The sequence below is a fragment of the Anas acuta genome, chromosome 2, assembly GCF_963932015.1.
Source record: "Anas acuta chromosome 2, bAnaAcu1.1, whole genome shotgun sequence".
Taxonomy (NCBI): Eukaryota; Metazoa; Chordata; class Aves; order Anseriformes; family Anatidae; genus Anas; species Anas acuta.
Window position 1 is genome coordinate 82,753,013 of NC_088980.1, and position 13,277 is coordinate 82,766,289.

The 13,277-nt window shown below is 41.1% G+C and overlaps 1 protein-coding gene across 8 annotated transcripts in view; it reads left to right on the plus strand.

The window, feature by feature from the left end:
* The first annotated feature begins 589 nt into the window (after positions 1 to 589).
* The window catches only part of CTNND2 (catenin delta 2), a 645,736-nt gene continuing 633,048 nt past the window's right edge, over positions 590 to 13,277 (plus strand). For 2 of the 8 annotated variants that reach the window (XR_011092756.1, XM_068670993.1), the window contains exon 1: positions 590 to 1,067. The gene's annotated coding sequence lies outside the window, so the exon portion shown is untranslated. The remainder of the gene's footprint in view (positions 1,068 to 13,277) is intronic. The other 6 variants (XM_068670994.1, XM_068670990.1, XM_068670989.1 and 3 more) reach the window with 5 other exon arrangements.

The following is a 13,277-nucleotide window of genomic DNA, read 5'->3' on the forward strand; positions in this document are numbered from 1 at the left end:
CTCCTGGGGCTGAACGGCAGGGGGTAGGCGTTGCCCCCCGACGTGTGTCCCCCTGCACAGGGGTCGCCCCGATGTGCAAGGGGATGGTGAGAGTCCCGTAACAGCATCCCCGCCGCCTGCCTCGGGGGCTCCGCACGGCCACTTGCCGGTGAAACCCCATTTCAGTAGCCTTTCCCGCAAGTGTCTCAGCAAAGGGTTAAGCGCCGGTGTGAGTAAACACGACGTGCACATCCCTGACCCTCTCCGCTCGCACAGAGACTCCCGGTCGGTTTTTCCACCCGAGGATTCCTGAGGATGCAGAGCGAAAACTGAGGGAGAAGCGAGCTGGGGCGTTAAAAATAAAATAAAATAAATAAATCCTGCCTCCTCTCCGCTTCTACCCTCTGTGCCGGCGGGCCTCAAGTTTTGCCCACCCCACCCGGCCGGGTTGCGGTCTCCCACCCCAGCTCCGCGCCCCTTGCCCAGCTCCAACAGCACCGGGGGGGCCCGGGCGCGGCCCCGCCCGCTCGGCCGCGCTCCTGCTGCCGGGGAGGGGAGCGGGGAAGGGGGGCGGGAGGGAGGGGCGAGGGCGGCAGCGAGCGGCGGCGGCGGCGGCAGATGCTGCGGCGGAGCCCGGCTCTCCTTCGGCCACAGCCCGCGGCCGGGGCGCCCGCCAGGCGCGCTGCGCTACGGCGCCGCCGCGCAGCCCTCGCCAGCCCCAGCAGCAGCAGGAGGAGCAGCGGCGGCAGCAGCAGCACCGGGAGGAGCAGGACCAGCAGCAGCAGCAGCAGCACCGGCAGTCCTGCGCCTCGCCCCGCGGGGCGGTGGGGGCCGAGCCCCGGCGCTGTCCTGCGGCGGAGCCCCCCGGAGCCGGCTGGGCGCGCTCACGGGGGCGCAGCGGGGAGGGGGGGGATGAAGCCGAAGGTGCTGCAGCTGGGCAAGGTCAGGACCTTGCGGTGAAGACCGGGGCCGTCGCTCGCCCCCCCTCCCCCCCCTCCCTTTTTTTCCTTTCCTATCCTTGGAGTGAGGATTTGCTGTTGGGTTTTGGAGGCTGCTCGGGAGGACGCAGGGGGAAGCGGCGCCGATCGGTGAGTACGGCAGGCACAGCAATGGTGCCAGGTCCCCCCCGCCTTCGTCTTCCTGCCTCTGCGCGGTTATTGCTGCTCGGTGCGGGCTCCTGCGCTGCTCCCCTCGGTGAGGCAGCCGGGCTGGGCTGGGCTGCGTTTGTGCCTTCAGCGGAGAGGGGACAAAGTGCCTGATTTGCCCTCGTTCCTCCCAGCCCTTCCCTCCCTTTCTTCATACGCTGCCAGTCGCTTATGTAGGGCATCCGCGGCACCGTGCCTCCCGACGCCCTGCACTAATGCACTCGTTACGGCAGCGGGCTGGGGGAGAGCGGCAGAAGCAGCAGCAGGAGGAGGAGGAGGAGGAGGAGGAGGAAGGCTCCCGGGGACCCGCGGGCGGGGGCAGCGCCCGGCCCTGCGCGGAGCCCGCTCGGGAGGTGCCGCCGCGATGGGCCTGGGGCGGCTGCGGGTGTCCGTGTGTCTGTCCGTCTGGGTGGCCGTGTGTCGCCTGAGCAGTGGTGGGGATGATGGAGGGGGGGGGGGTTCTCCTTTGAAGCCGGCGTGCCCGAAATCCTGCGCTCGAGGAGCGGGCGGAGGGGGTGGGGAAGGGAGCCGCGCTGTGCAGCGCGATGCTCCGTTGATCTATATTTAATGGCTGAAAGGAAAGGCGCTTTGCTTTTCTTTACCCTTACCTTACTCTTATTCTGGTGTGTAATGTGCTCGCATCGATCGGGCGCAGCGTGGCTTCAGCTGAATCAAGTCACCACAGAGGAGGTGCAGCAGCGGCGCAGGCAGTGCGTGTCGTACACAAATTCATCTGGCCGGGCATCTCAGAGGGAAAAAAGATAAAATATGGAAAAACCCCGAGGAGAAATCATTTTAGAAACGGTGTTAAATTTCCCCTGGAGGGACTCGAGGCATGGATATGTGAAAGGCTGGAATACAGTGAATACAGTTGTGCTCAGACATTTTCTTTCTCACAGTTTAAGTGGCAGTGTGTGCTTTGTTCTGATTCAGGGTGGCACGATTAAGCATTATAGGGGAATAGCTGATACTTCTAGAAAAAGAGGTAGAAATGCAGAGGCCCTTTGTTAAACAGCCAGCTCTTAACTTTATTGGCTGCAGCGGCTGATATTTGTGCACCTAAAACCGTGTATGCCTGGTAGTACCTACTGGGATTAAAGTAAAAACTTCACGTTGCAGGCTTTTTCACAGTCTGTATGTAGGTTGTCTGTATGTAAAGCGAAAACATGAGACCTCCCAAACTGTAGTTTGTAGCTCTGTGTGGAGATGTACAGCTGTACCTCAAGGTATTGGGAGGACTACCTGGGATTGCGTGGAGTTTATGTAAGTCTGTTGTGGGCTTTTGCTAAACCAAGAGAAGGAGGAATATCTGTGTCATCCTGTCTTTAAGGATGTGTTCATCCTGTCTTGAAAAATGAGCTGATAAAGTTATCCAACTCCCACAGGCCAGCCTGATGTTTTCCAAGCTGCTCAGTTAGTTGGTCAGTGTAGAAATGACGTGGCACGAAGGGAGCGAGGTGCGGGGCTGCAGGGAAAGCTGCTGCATGCTCTACCTGTGGGCCTCAGACCCCAGCGGCCCCAGAGCTTCTGTGAACCGCTTTGCATAACTTACTTGGATGCAACCCTGACCCTAAAACCAAACCACCAAGGAAGGGTGTGATAAATAAGCAGGGCTCGTGCGTTCTGTGATCGATCGCATCCCGATGGTGCTGTTCAGAGATGGTTTTTGCAGGCTGTTATATAAGGGAAGCTTTGGGGAGGGGGGGAGGAAGAGTAGAGAACTGTGCTGTGTATACGCACCAAAGGAAATACCTCTCAAAGCTGCCAGTAGGAAGCAAAGTATTTATTTCTGAATGCCAATTGCATGACTCTTTGTGGACTGCAAGAAAGATGCTTTTGGGAGGGAGCTCCAGCTACTGTGCTTGAGTTCTGTTTGTCAGGTACATTAGCTCATGTTAAGCAGTGATAAATAGCTCATCAGTGGCACTAGCTTTTGACTTCTGTTATGTGTTTCTTTCTTTTAAGTATGCTCCCAAAATAATTTTGTCCTCACATAATGAACTCTGACAGACAGCTGCACAAAATAGAAATAGTATCAACTAAAAAAAAAAGTGTTTGCATAATTCTTATTTGCATAATTTACCTTTGCTGATGGATGGTATCAATTTAATGGGTGTGATTTGGTGTAATGTGTTTGTTTCTCAAGATGTGTAAAATCAACTTATGCTACAAAGGAAGTGGTGGAACAGCTTATTTTAAGGGTTTTAAGAAATATGCTTTTAAGTAGGGCTGTAGATCGGCATGTAAATGGAGCAGATAACAAAATCAGCAGAACTCATGAGTGTTAAATTTTGCACTAAATTTCAGATACATTTTCTATTTCATGGTTCAGTGTGATACGATTTTTAGAGCCTATCACTTGTGGAAATTCCAGCATATCTTTGTTAGGATTTCAGACATACGTTTCAACAATTCCTAGAAGCAACTGTTTTCAAGACTGTCAGCAAGATAAGGAAAACACATTTATTATGGCACTATTTTCTTAAATAAGAACCTGTAGTTTTGATTCTTATTGATTGCACTTGTAAGTTGTGAAGTCTGCTATTTCTGGTTACAGCTTACTTTGACAAAAATTAAGTGGATTGCTTCTCTCCTTTTTGAAGCTCTCAGTAAGATCTTAGCACAGGGTGAGTTTTGGTTGATTATTTAACTGCACAATATTAAATTTAGTAGTTTGATTATGTACAACATTAGTAATAAATTGTAAGAGAGGCAGGATTTTTAAATATAATGTGCTTATTTTTTTTAATGACAGAATGACTCTCAAATAGCACTAAAATGCTTTTGCTTCTGAAAGAGAGGTTGACTTTCCTGACAAGACAATATGCCTGCAAAAACATTGTTCTTCTGCCTTCTTTTTTAAGGGAGAATGTGATGGTAAAATGTTGAGCTTAGTGTATCTTATGTCAATATAAGTTCTCTGAGTAGGACAGCTATGCTCGTGTATTGCAAACCACGCAATCCTTTGGTTTGTGGCACTTCAGTAGTTAGGTTTTCTTGGAAGGAGGCCTGAACGGAGAGTGACACTGAAATAATGTCTTCTGTTTCTTTGGGATGTGATGACTTGGTGTTGTGAATGGGTTGTAAGAGCAGATTGCCTGACCAGATTCTCTGACAGTATTGTGGACATTATAAATATAAAGGAAATGTGGTATCTGTTTACATAGAAAATGATAGCTATGTTAATAGATTTTCTTTTTTCTTGTATGAGTTACTTGTTTGGTGTAAAACTAGGAAATGGGGAAACATTATCTATGACAGCAAGTATTTAATATTTGTTTAAATTGTTCTTGGCATGAAAACTTCTAGTGCATCATACTGGCTCTTAATCTGCCTGTTCTGCTTTACAAAATTCAATTATAGTAATAAGCAATAACTTCAGGAGACATAAAGTGCAGAAGAGTATGTATTATCTTGTCCTTTTAGTCACTCCCTGTTTTGCTGATTTTTTTTTTTTTTGGGGGGGGGGAAGTCTTCTAATGAAATTTTAAAACTTTTTATTTCTCAAACCTACTACGAATGCAGTAACCTTCTTAAAATCTCCATATATAATAACAATATTTGGTGTTACATTTGGTTGTTTTACTGCATTCACCATTATAGTTTTACAGTATAACAAACTATTATTTTTCACCTGTTTTCATTCATTTCTGGGGAGCCAGAAATATGCAGAGTCCACATCAAGTAGTAACATAAATTTAAAACATCTGAGAGCCAAAGGGGCTTTTCATCAAATGTTCTCTAGGGGAAGATTTTGCATTTTTTTCTCTCCCCACCCCTTTTTTCTTACCAAGTTTGCAGTTGACTTCATCTCCCGAAATCTTCACAATACAGCGCTTTTTGTCAACAAAACTTCTTTTGGAAACTGACAGTAAAATTTACTGCTTAGTATATATGGACTCCCTTTTCAGCTGTAGGTACATTCTTATGTCCTAACACAGTCAAGTATTGTTCAATTGAGCAACACCGGAATATACCTATAAGGCTGAATTCTTGAAGGGAACCAAGTGAAATTAGGCATGTAGCATAAATAGGAATTTTGATGAGCTTCTTAATACTTCTAAACATGCTGGATGAGACTTAACTTTTACATATTTGTTTATCTCATGTTAATTTCATTTAAATCACTAAAATGTTTGGGGAAATAATAGGAAATACGTTTCAGTGTGGCAGTGGAGAATTGTTGTACCTTCTAGCACCACTAGGATTACTTAAATTTGTAATCTGTGTCCTGGAAGGGCATGTATTTCATATTAAAACCAGCAAGCAGTAAGGAAGATTGACTGGCAAGATTCTCAGGAGGTAGCTTGAGGCTCTATATGCTACATTTTGAGGAATGTATTATCTTTTAAATCCTGTTTCCCTATAGAGTGCTACTTCCACAATATTTGAAGATGGATATCTACAAAACACTGTACTGTGTGTTGAATATGGAACACGTGAACCTTACAATTTCTGTTTATATTTTTCTGACAAAATACTGGAACTTGAGAATGTGCATGTTACTGGCTTGCTAGCAGACTTTTTGTCGGTGGTGTTGATTTCCTTTATATACACTTAAATGATTTTAAATTTATCTGAGTTTAACTCATACCAATGAGTGCTGGTCTCTGAAAACAATGTGCACAATCATAGAATCATAGCAAGGTCTGGCATTCTGGTAGCTTCTCCTAATGTTGTACCTGGCTGGGCAGTCATCAGATTTCTTCATTCATGAACATGCACTTTCTCAGAAAGTAGGTTGTCATCAAAGTCAAACTTGCACATTTAAAAATAATCATCCTTCTTCCTAAGAGGTTGACTGTTACCTTACTTGTTTGGCATGGGGAAAGGCAAAAGCTTTTTCTTTTTTTCTTTTTTTTTTTTTTTTTTTTTTTGGGGCATGAAAAATGGCATGACATTGAATATGGAGATGTCTGAAAAAAAAAAAAAAAAAGACTGACCCAGAAGGCTGGGTCAGAGAACAGTTATCTAAGGAAACAACAGCTTAAGTGTTTCAGCTATGTAAATGGCTCAAGGTTAGAGAAATACAGACAAGGAAAGCCTGTCTGGGCAAGCCTTGTTGCTGTCTTTATGCCAGAATTTTCAGAGAAATTGAGCTTTTTAAATAAGCAGATACCTGAAGGCATTTTTGAAATCATCTCTGTCTCACATTTCTTACAACAGCTAAACTTCACTGCAGCTTTTGAACATGCGTAATGGCATCATCTTATTTCAGAATGGTTTGGTACCTTTGAGAGGGAGATTGCATGGTCTGGAAGCTGAAGTCTCTTGAGGTGTGGGACTTGGACTCCTAAACAGTGTAAGCGCTAGAATTGGTCCACAAAATTGATCATGTGGTGCATTCTTGCAAATCAGTCTGTCATTCTATGAGCGTTTTTAAAAATTGTCAAATATGATTAATCATTTTGTTAAATTGTCTGAATATTTCTGATGAAGTAACTGTTCAGGGTATCCTGACTTTCAGTTCAGTGTCTAATCTTGTTTGAGCAACTCTGCTTGCAAAAGTAGTAAATAGAATGAACAAGCTTTGGATATTTAAAAAAAAAGAGGGGAAAAAAAGCTTGTGCTGTAGTGAAGCAAGTTGACAGTAGTTGATGAACCATTATTCTTGCCATTCTTGCTGCAAATATTTCTGAAGCTTGAGTTACAAACAGCATGTGGCTTTATGTGTGGATTTCTACTGCAATGCTGAAGTATGTTATCTGGCAGTGCATGGAAAAACTTGTGTATGCGAAAGCATGTCTCTTCTTTGTCAGTGTCAATAATACAGAAGGCCAAAATGCTTTCTCAGAATGATCATTATGAAGAAACAACTAAAGATGCTTGACATTTGGTTTCTTTGTTTATGTCATTAAATAAGGTTTATGGCATTTAAGCTCAACAGAAAGATTTAGAGTAGCAGTGTTGGAAGCCCTGCTTAGGGATCACCAAATTAATTCCCAAGTGCTTCTCTGCTACGTCTCTTTTTTTTTTTTTTTTTTTTTTCCTTTTTTATAGTGAAGTTTGGTTTGCTCTGGGAAAAACAGCATTTGTAAAATGGCACACACCTCATTAAGGATTGACTAGTACACATGCTTTTATTTTACTAATGACATATAGCATGCTATAATTGAATGCTCTTTTAGATATGTAGTGTCATTTCCTCTTTTTTACCTGCATAAATACAATGATCCTATAAAGATTTTTATGGGATCAGAAATACGTGCTTTTGGATGAAAGTCTGACAAGCTTGGCAAGAACAAGCACGCTGTTGCACAAAGCCTCAAGGGTCTTGGTGGACTCTGACATCATCACTTCAAAGAAGGATGAGCAGGTTGAACATAATTAGAAACATGCACGTCTAATCAAAGAGTAAGTTTAGAATTGCAGATTTTTAAAAAGTGGTATTAGAAGCACTCATCATACAAAAAAAAATCTTCCATATAAATGGCAGCATTGAACAGAGACCACCAAGTATTTAAGAAGTTTAGTGCACTATTCTATAAAGCAACTGTTTAATACACTGAGGTAAATAAGTGTTTAAAATGTGCCATTACATTTCATGCAGTAAAAACAAATACTGAAGCACGCATTTCTGGTCAAATTAGGGAAGTTCGTTAGCTTCTATGTGCTTCCTCTGGGATACTACCCACTTAATTCTCAGTGCTGACTGTTATAATGAGCTATCAGAGGATGGATAATACTCCTCATTTCAAAAAGAAACAAGTGCTTCCTTATATTCTCTGTCACTTCAGGCCTGCCTGGGTCTGTGCAGCAGCTACACTCTGTGGATGGAATGTGGGAATATGATGTAAAAACAACACTTACATCTCTTCTTTGCCTTTCTGAGACTGAGTTTTGATCAGTTGTCCTAAATGCTCCCTCTCTGTAAATACCTTGTAATTAGTTTATAGGATTAAATTCTTACTTTTCTGTCTCTGTCTGGGAGGTACAGTGTGTGTATAAGTTTCACTGCTTTTTTGTCCCCAGACAATTTGAAGAGACATAAATTTTTGGTGGTAAACAATAAATATTTTTTTCTAGTTCATTTGCATTAGTATAAAAAGCTTTAAACTGAGAAGACTTAGAGTGGTAAAACCAAAATTCTATACTCTGATCATGTTTTATGCCTTTGTTTTAGTTTTGAATGGCTAAAGCTTTGCACAGTTAGATTAAGTAAGGCAATTTAACTTGATTTCCAGAGTAAGATTAATTTTATTATTTTTTAATATTTTTTTTACTCTTGGATAAGTGCAACATCAATGTTTGAGGAATATAGTATATCTGTCACTTAATACTAGCTAAATGCCAGATAATCTTGACCTTCTGTCAGAACTTTGGTACATTGTATATTTCAGATCTGGCATCTCTGACCTCCTGAAGCTGCTGGCGCTATTGGAAAGCGTACTGGGCAAAGTCACATCAGAGAACCTGATTTTCCTTTTTGTGTGTGTAGAACTACCTATATTTTTGTAGGTGCTGTAGGGTGGAGCACTTTATAGGGTCTTATGGCCAAAGGCAGACCCTGGTTGCTCTCTCAGCAGAAGGGCACTTAAACCAGAACCTTGTCTCAGCTGGCCTATGAGGAGCAGGGATTTCCTCTACAGTGTTTCTCTGTGCACTGGAGTCTTCAGGCTGGCGTGGCTGATGGATTGTTCTTTGAGGCTCTCTCAGCATGGTCTCCCCTCTAAAAATATCCAGCAGGGAGCTGCTTGGCTTTTGATCAGCAGTGATGACAATATTTCAGGTCCCCGAATGACAGATTGGTGGAGGTCTATTGACAGAGCAGACTGGGAGCAGTGATGTTGTCAAGTAGCCAAAGAATCTCTGCAGTATAAATGGATTTTGCATTTTTCCCTGTGTTACAAAAAAAAATAAAAAATAAAAAATGGTGGGGGAAGGAAGGTGAGGACAGAGAGGCTGAAAGTCATGCTTGCTGTACTGTCAGTGAAGTAAAAAGATGATGACTCAGTCCTTTAACATAGATAGTTGAGCCAATCTGACGATTTCTAGTAAACATCTTTAGAAATGTTTTCCAGAGTGTTTATTTGCAAAAATATACAAGTTCTAACAGGCCATTTGTGCAGATACTCCAAACCAAAACAGTTCAAACATGCTTAAGATCTGTGTGCATTGACACTACTTATATGCTATAAGCAAGTATGAAACTAGCTGCATCTGCGTCAAATATTGAAATTCCTTTTGCATCTTTATTACATATCATGTGTACTACGCTCCAAAGCTGTGCAATTTTGTTTCTCCCCCAAGAAAAAACCAATAATATTCTTATTGAATTAGGTAACAGAATTTCAACAGATTCAATGGGAGATCTATGCTTTACAAGATGAAGCTCTGTCAGAAATATTTTTCATTCTTTAATTTTTTCACCAACTTGACTCTTCCATAACTCTGTAATATCATGTTTGTGATGATGTGGGGGTTTTTGTTTGATTTAAAGAAAATCACAGGTATTTGCAGTGGCATCATAAAATAGGCAGAATGAGTAATCTCAGTACTACTTCATTATTTTTCTTATAGTTCATTATTTATAAGTCTTGCCGTACTGGGTCAAATGATCCTCTTCCAGCTTTGACTAATGTGTAAGAGTTCTAGGAGGGGGATGATGATGGAGGTGTGGGAAGGAGAAAGAAAGAAAAAATCATTGGTAGCTTGTTTAACTAATTCACTTGACAGAGATATTCTTCCCCACCTCCAGAACGGTCAGGTTCTGAAAGTGCAAGGCTTGTTTACCCGATGCTGTAGAGTGCTTGTCAATAAATCGTATTACTTTCTAGAAAGTAATACAAAGACCATTAAAACAAGTAACTAAATATATGTAAATGTGTTCTTGTAGGGAATAGTTACATTTATTAATAGTGTTTAAATACCTACATTTTTCAAATACTTTTCAAATAAATCTTTATTTAAATATGGTCTTTTGGTTCTACTGTGGGTTTAATCACTACCAGATATTGACAGGTAGCTGAAAACCGTTTGCTTTTTTCACCTGGTTTTATTTGTCTAATTTGTCTGCTGTGCAATTGTCATATTTTTGGTTAATAAATGAAAATGAGTGGCTGGTGCAAAAAGCCCGAGTTGACCATAAAGAATGGTACTAGTAGAAAAGTGAAGCTGTACTTAAAACTGGAGTAAGAGGGAGAATGGAAAGGAGTAGTGATTGCTCTTGAGGCTACAGAGTTAAAAGTGCAGATCTTTGACTAACTGTTCTACATACCTGTTGATCCCCTTTCTGAAATGCATTAGTCCTATGCTGTGGATTGTAAGGGTACAGGTGAATCCTTACTATAGTCTCTTGAGCTGTTTCTCTGGAGGTGTATGTGCTCTGCTTCTTCCCCGATGCACATTCAAGGTGATTTTAGTTTGTTCTTTTGGGTTCTACTCTTCTTTCATACTTGCCTACCTATCCACCAAAACCATGTGCTGGTAAACTTGTTAATACAGGTTAGGATGTTGTCACCTTCCAAAGAACTTGTCAGCGTTTGCATTGAAAATAGGATTGATGAGTTTCACACTTCAATGATGTGGTTTAGTCTTCAGATCTGGAATAAGCTATGGTACTTCAGGTTCAGCTTTTTTTCTGTTCATGTGAAGATAGTACTGCAAGTTTTGGGTATTCAGAATACATTCAGAAATATTGAGTTTTTTGTATGTCTGTTGAATGCACTTATAAATGTGGAATATTGTTACTTGAATAAAGCTTTCAAATAAAAAGAGGAGAGAAAATGAACTCCTTAAATTTCCCTTCTTATCACTAGAAAGTGTGGTAACCATCTGAAACTCAGGCTAGTAAGACCTGTTCATCTGCATAGAATGCCTATATAATTTTTCTGAGTCTGAATTGAGTGATGTTTTTAAAAACAACTCTGCTTCTATGTTTTTGTAGTTACTTTAAATTTGGTTGCCTTTGTTACCCTTTTCACAGGCATATTGTGTGAATTTCCCAGAGCAAGATCTAAAACTATAGAAACATTTAAGCTGGATCTTACTTTCTAGAAATCAGAGAGTACCTGTGAAATGCCACTAAAATAGAAGGTCTTGTTTCTTTTGTTTTTCTGAATTCGGATGTTTTCTGAATCGTGCTTTCCAGAAGTCTTTATACATTTTATCAAATTGTACTCAATCAAGTCTAGTAAGTAGCAAGAAGAGGTTATAAGCAAGCTTTTAATAAGACGCAGTAGCTGTCTCCATTCTCTCTTTGAGAGAGAGCCGTACACATTTGAGTGATTGCTGTCTGAGAATTAAAGTAACTTTTTTGTTTTTCATATAGATGTTCTTTAATTTTCTTTCTTTTTAAAGTGAAAATATTAGTTTTCTTACAGTGAAACAACTGAACAAGGCTAAAACCTTATTGTATGTTGTGATACAACTAAATTAATTAGGTAGTAGAAGAGAGGCAAACGAATAAAATCATATATCAAGGTGGTGGAATATATGTAAAGGCAGAACTGTCTATGTGGAACTGTTGTAGTATGGGCTTTCAGTGGCTGTTCTGATTCAGAAGGGAAATCAACCTCAGCAGCAGTGGAAGCTACAGCATCTCAGATGCCTGTGTAATACATCAAGAACCTTACCTGTTGGAATAGTGTGAGCTGAGACTTATTTTTGGTTTTGGATCAGCTAAAGGAGGTAATATCAGTGCAATAAATCCTTAACTACTTCAATGGAGTTTGAGGATGACTAAAATAATTCTAGTTTTGTATTCTATTCCCTTTAATGTGCAATTTACAGCAGCTTATGTGAAAGGGTTAGGCACTTGTGATTTATTTCACAATACCAGGTTCTAGATATAAAGTATATTTCTGAAGCACAGCTATACATCTGCATTACACAAGAACAGTCAGAGAAAGGAAGGCCAGCACAAAGCCTTTTCTTCTTTGCACATAAATCACTTTATAGAGCTTCTTTCAAAATGTGGCTTACCCTGCTGAATGCATTTATAGGACATAACACGAAGTTTCTGATGTTTTAATCTTCATCTCTTTTTTCATATACTTGTAGAGGAGAATAACAATAAGGGGCTTGTAGTTTAAGGTCTGAGTACTTCTACATCCAAAAATTTTGAAGTTTGAACCTTCTTTTTAAATAGCATTTTTAATACTGCTTAAACAAGACATTCAAATATTAACCAAAACTTAACAAACGTATAAAGCAGTACTGCTTCTCTACTGAAAGGATTGTTAGGCATTGGAGTAGGCTGCCCAAGGAAGTGGTTGAGACATCCCTGGAGGTCTTTAAAATACATTTAGATGTCGAGCTTAGTGATATGGTTTAGTGGAGGACTGGTTACTGTTGGGTCAGAGGTTGGACTGGATGATCTTGGATGTCTCTTCCAACCTAGATGATTCAGTGATTCTATAATTCTTTTTCTGTAATTCTTTTTATTTCACATTTCCTCTTTTTATAAAGACTTTTTGGTTGGTTGTCTTGAAAGAGTCATTAATGGCTTATGTAAAATATTATGGAAGATCTTGTTGCCTTGTGAACTCATTGCATTTTTGCATTTCAGACATCTGGGATAGCTCCTGCTCTCAGGAGGATGTGAGCCCTACCATTGTTTAACAAATGTATGATGAACTGTTAATATATAACACGCTACTTGGTAGAAGTAAAGTTTACAACTGAAATTATTTTATGGTGCAAAAGGTGTTGTTAAGGGGGCTGAAGTCCCTAACTTTTTATGTAGGCTAGCTTGTGGTAGAAGACCTTGAAAATTCCTTCAGTCATCCTGCTCACAGTTCTCACTTCAAACTTTTTTTTAACCATTCTACAGATGTGGAACCAAAGTTTGAATTGAAGTGTATTTACCTATTACGACTGGATTTCAGTGAGCTAATTTTTTTTATGAAAACGGATCTGAAATAAACAGTTGTTGAAACTAGTTGTGAGTGTCCCAGCATTTCTCACCTTGAGTGAGCTCAACAACTGAGTTAATCCCTGACTTTTCACAATCTATAACAAACAAGTCAGAAAGAAGCTTCAACAGTATCTTTGTAGGCACAGTGGCAGATAACCCATTCAGTCCAACCATGTGTTTGGAAAATCACGTGCAGTAAATTTGTTAATGGTTCCATATATGAAGGACCATATGCAAGAATGCAGATGGAGTAACAGACTGCAATGCTAATTTATCAATCATCTAAGCAATCAAAC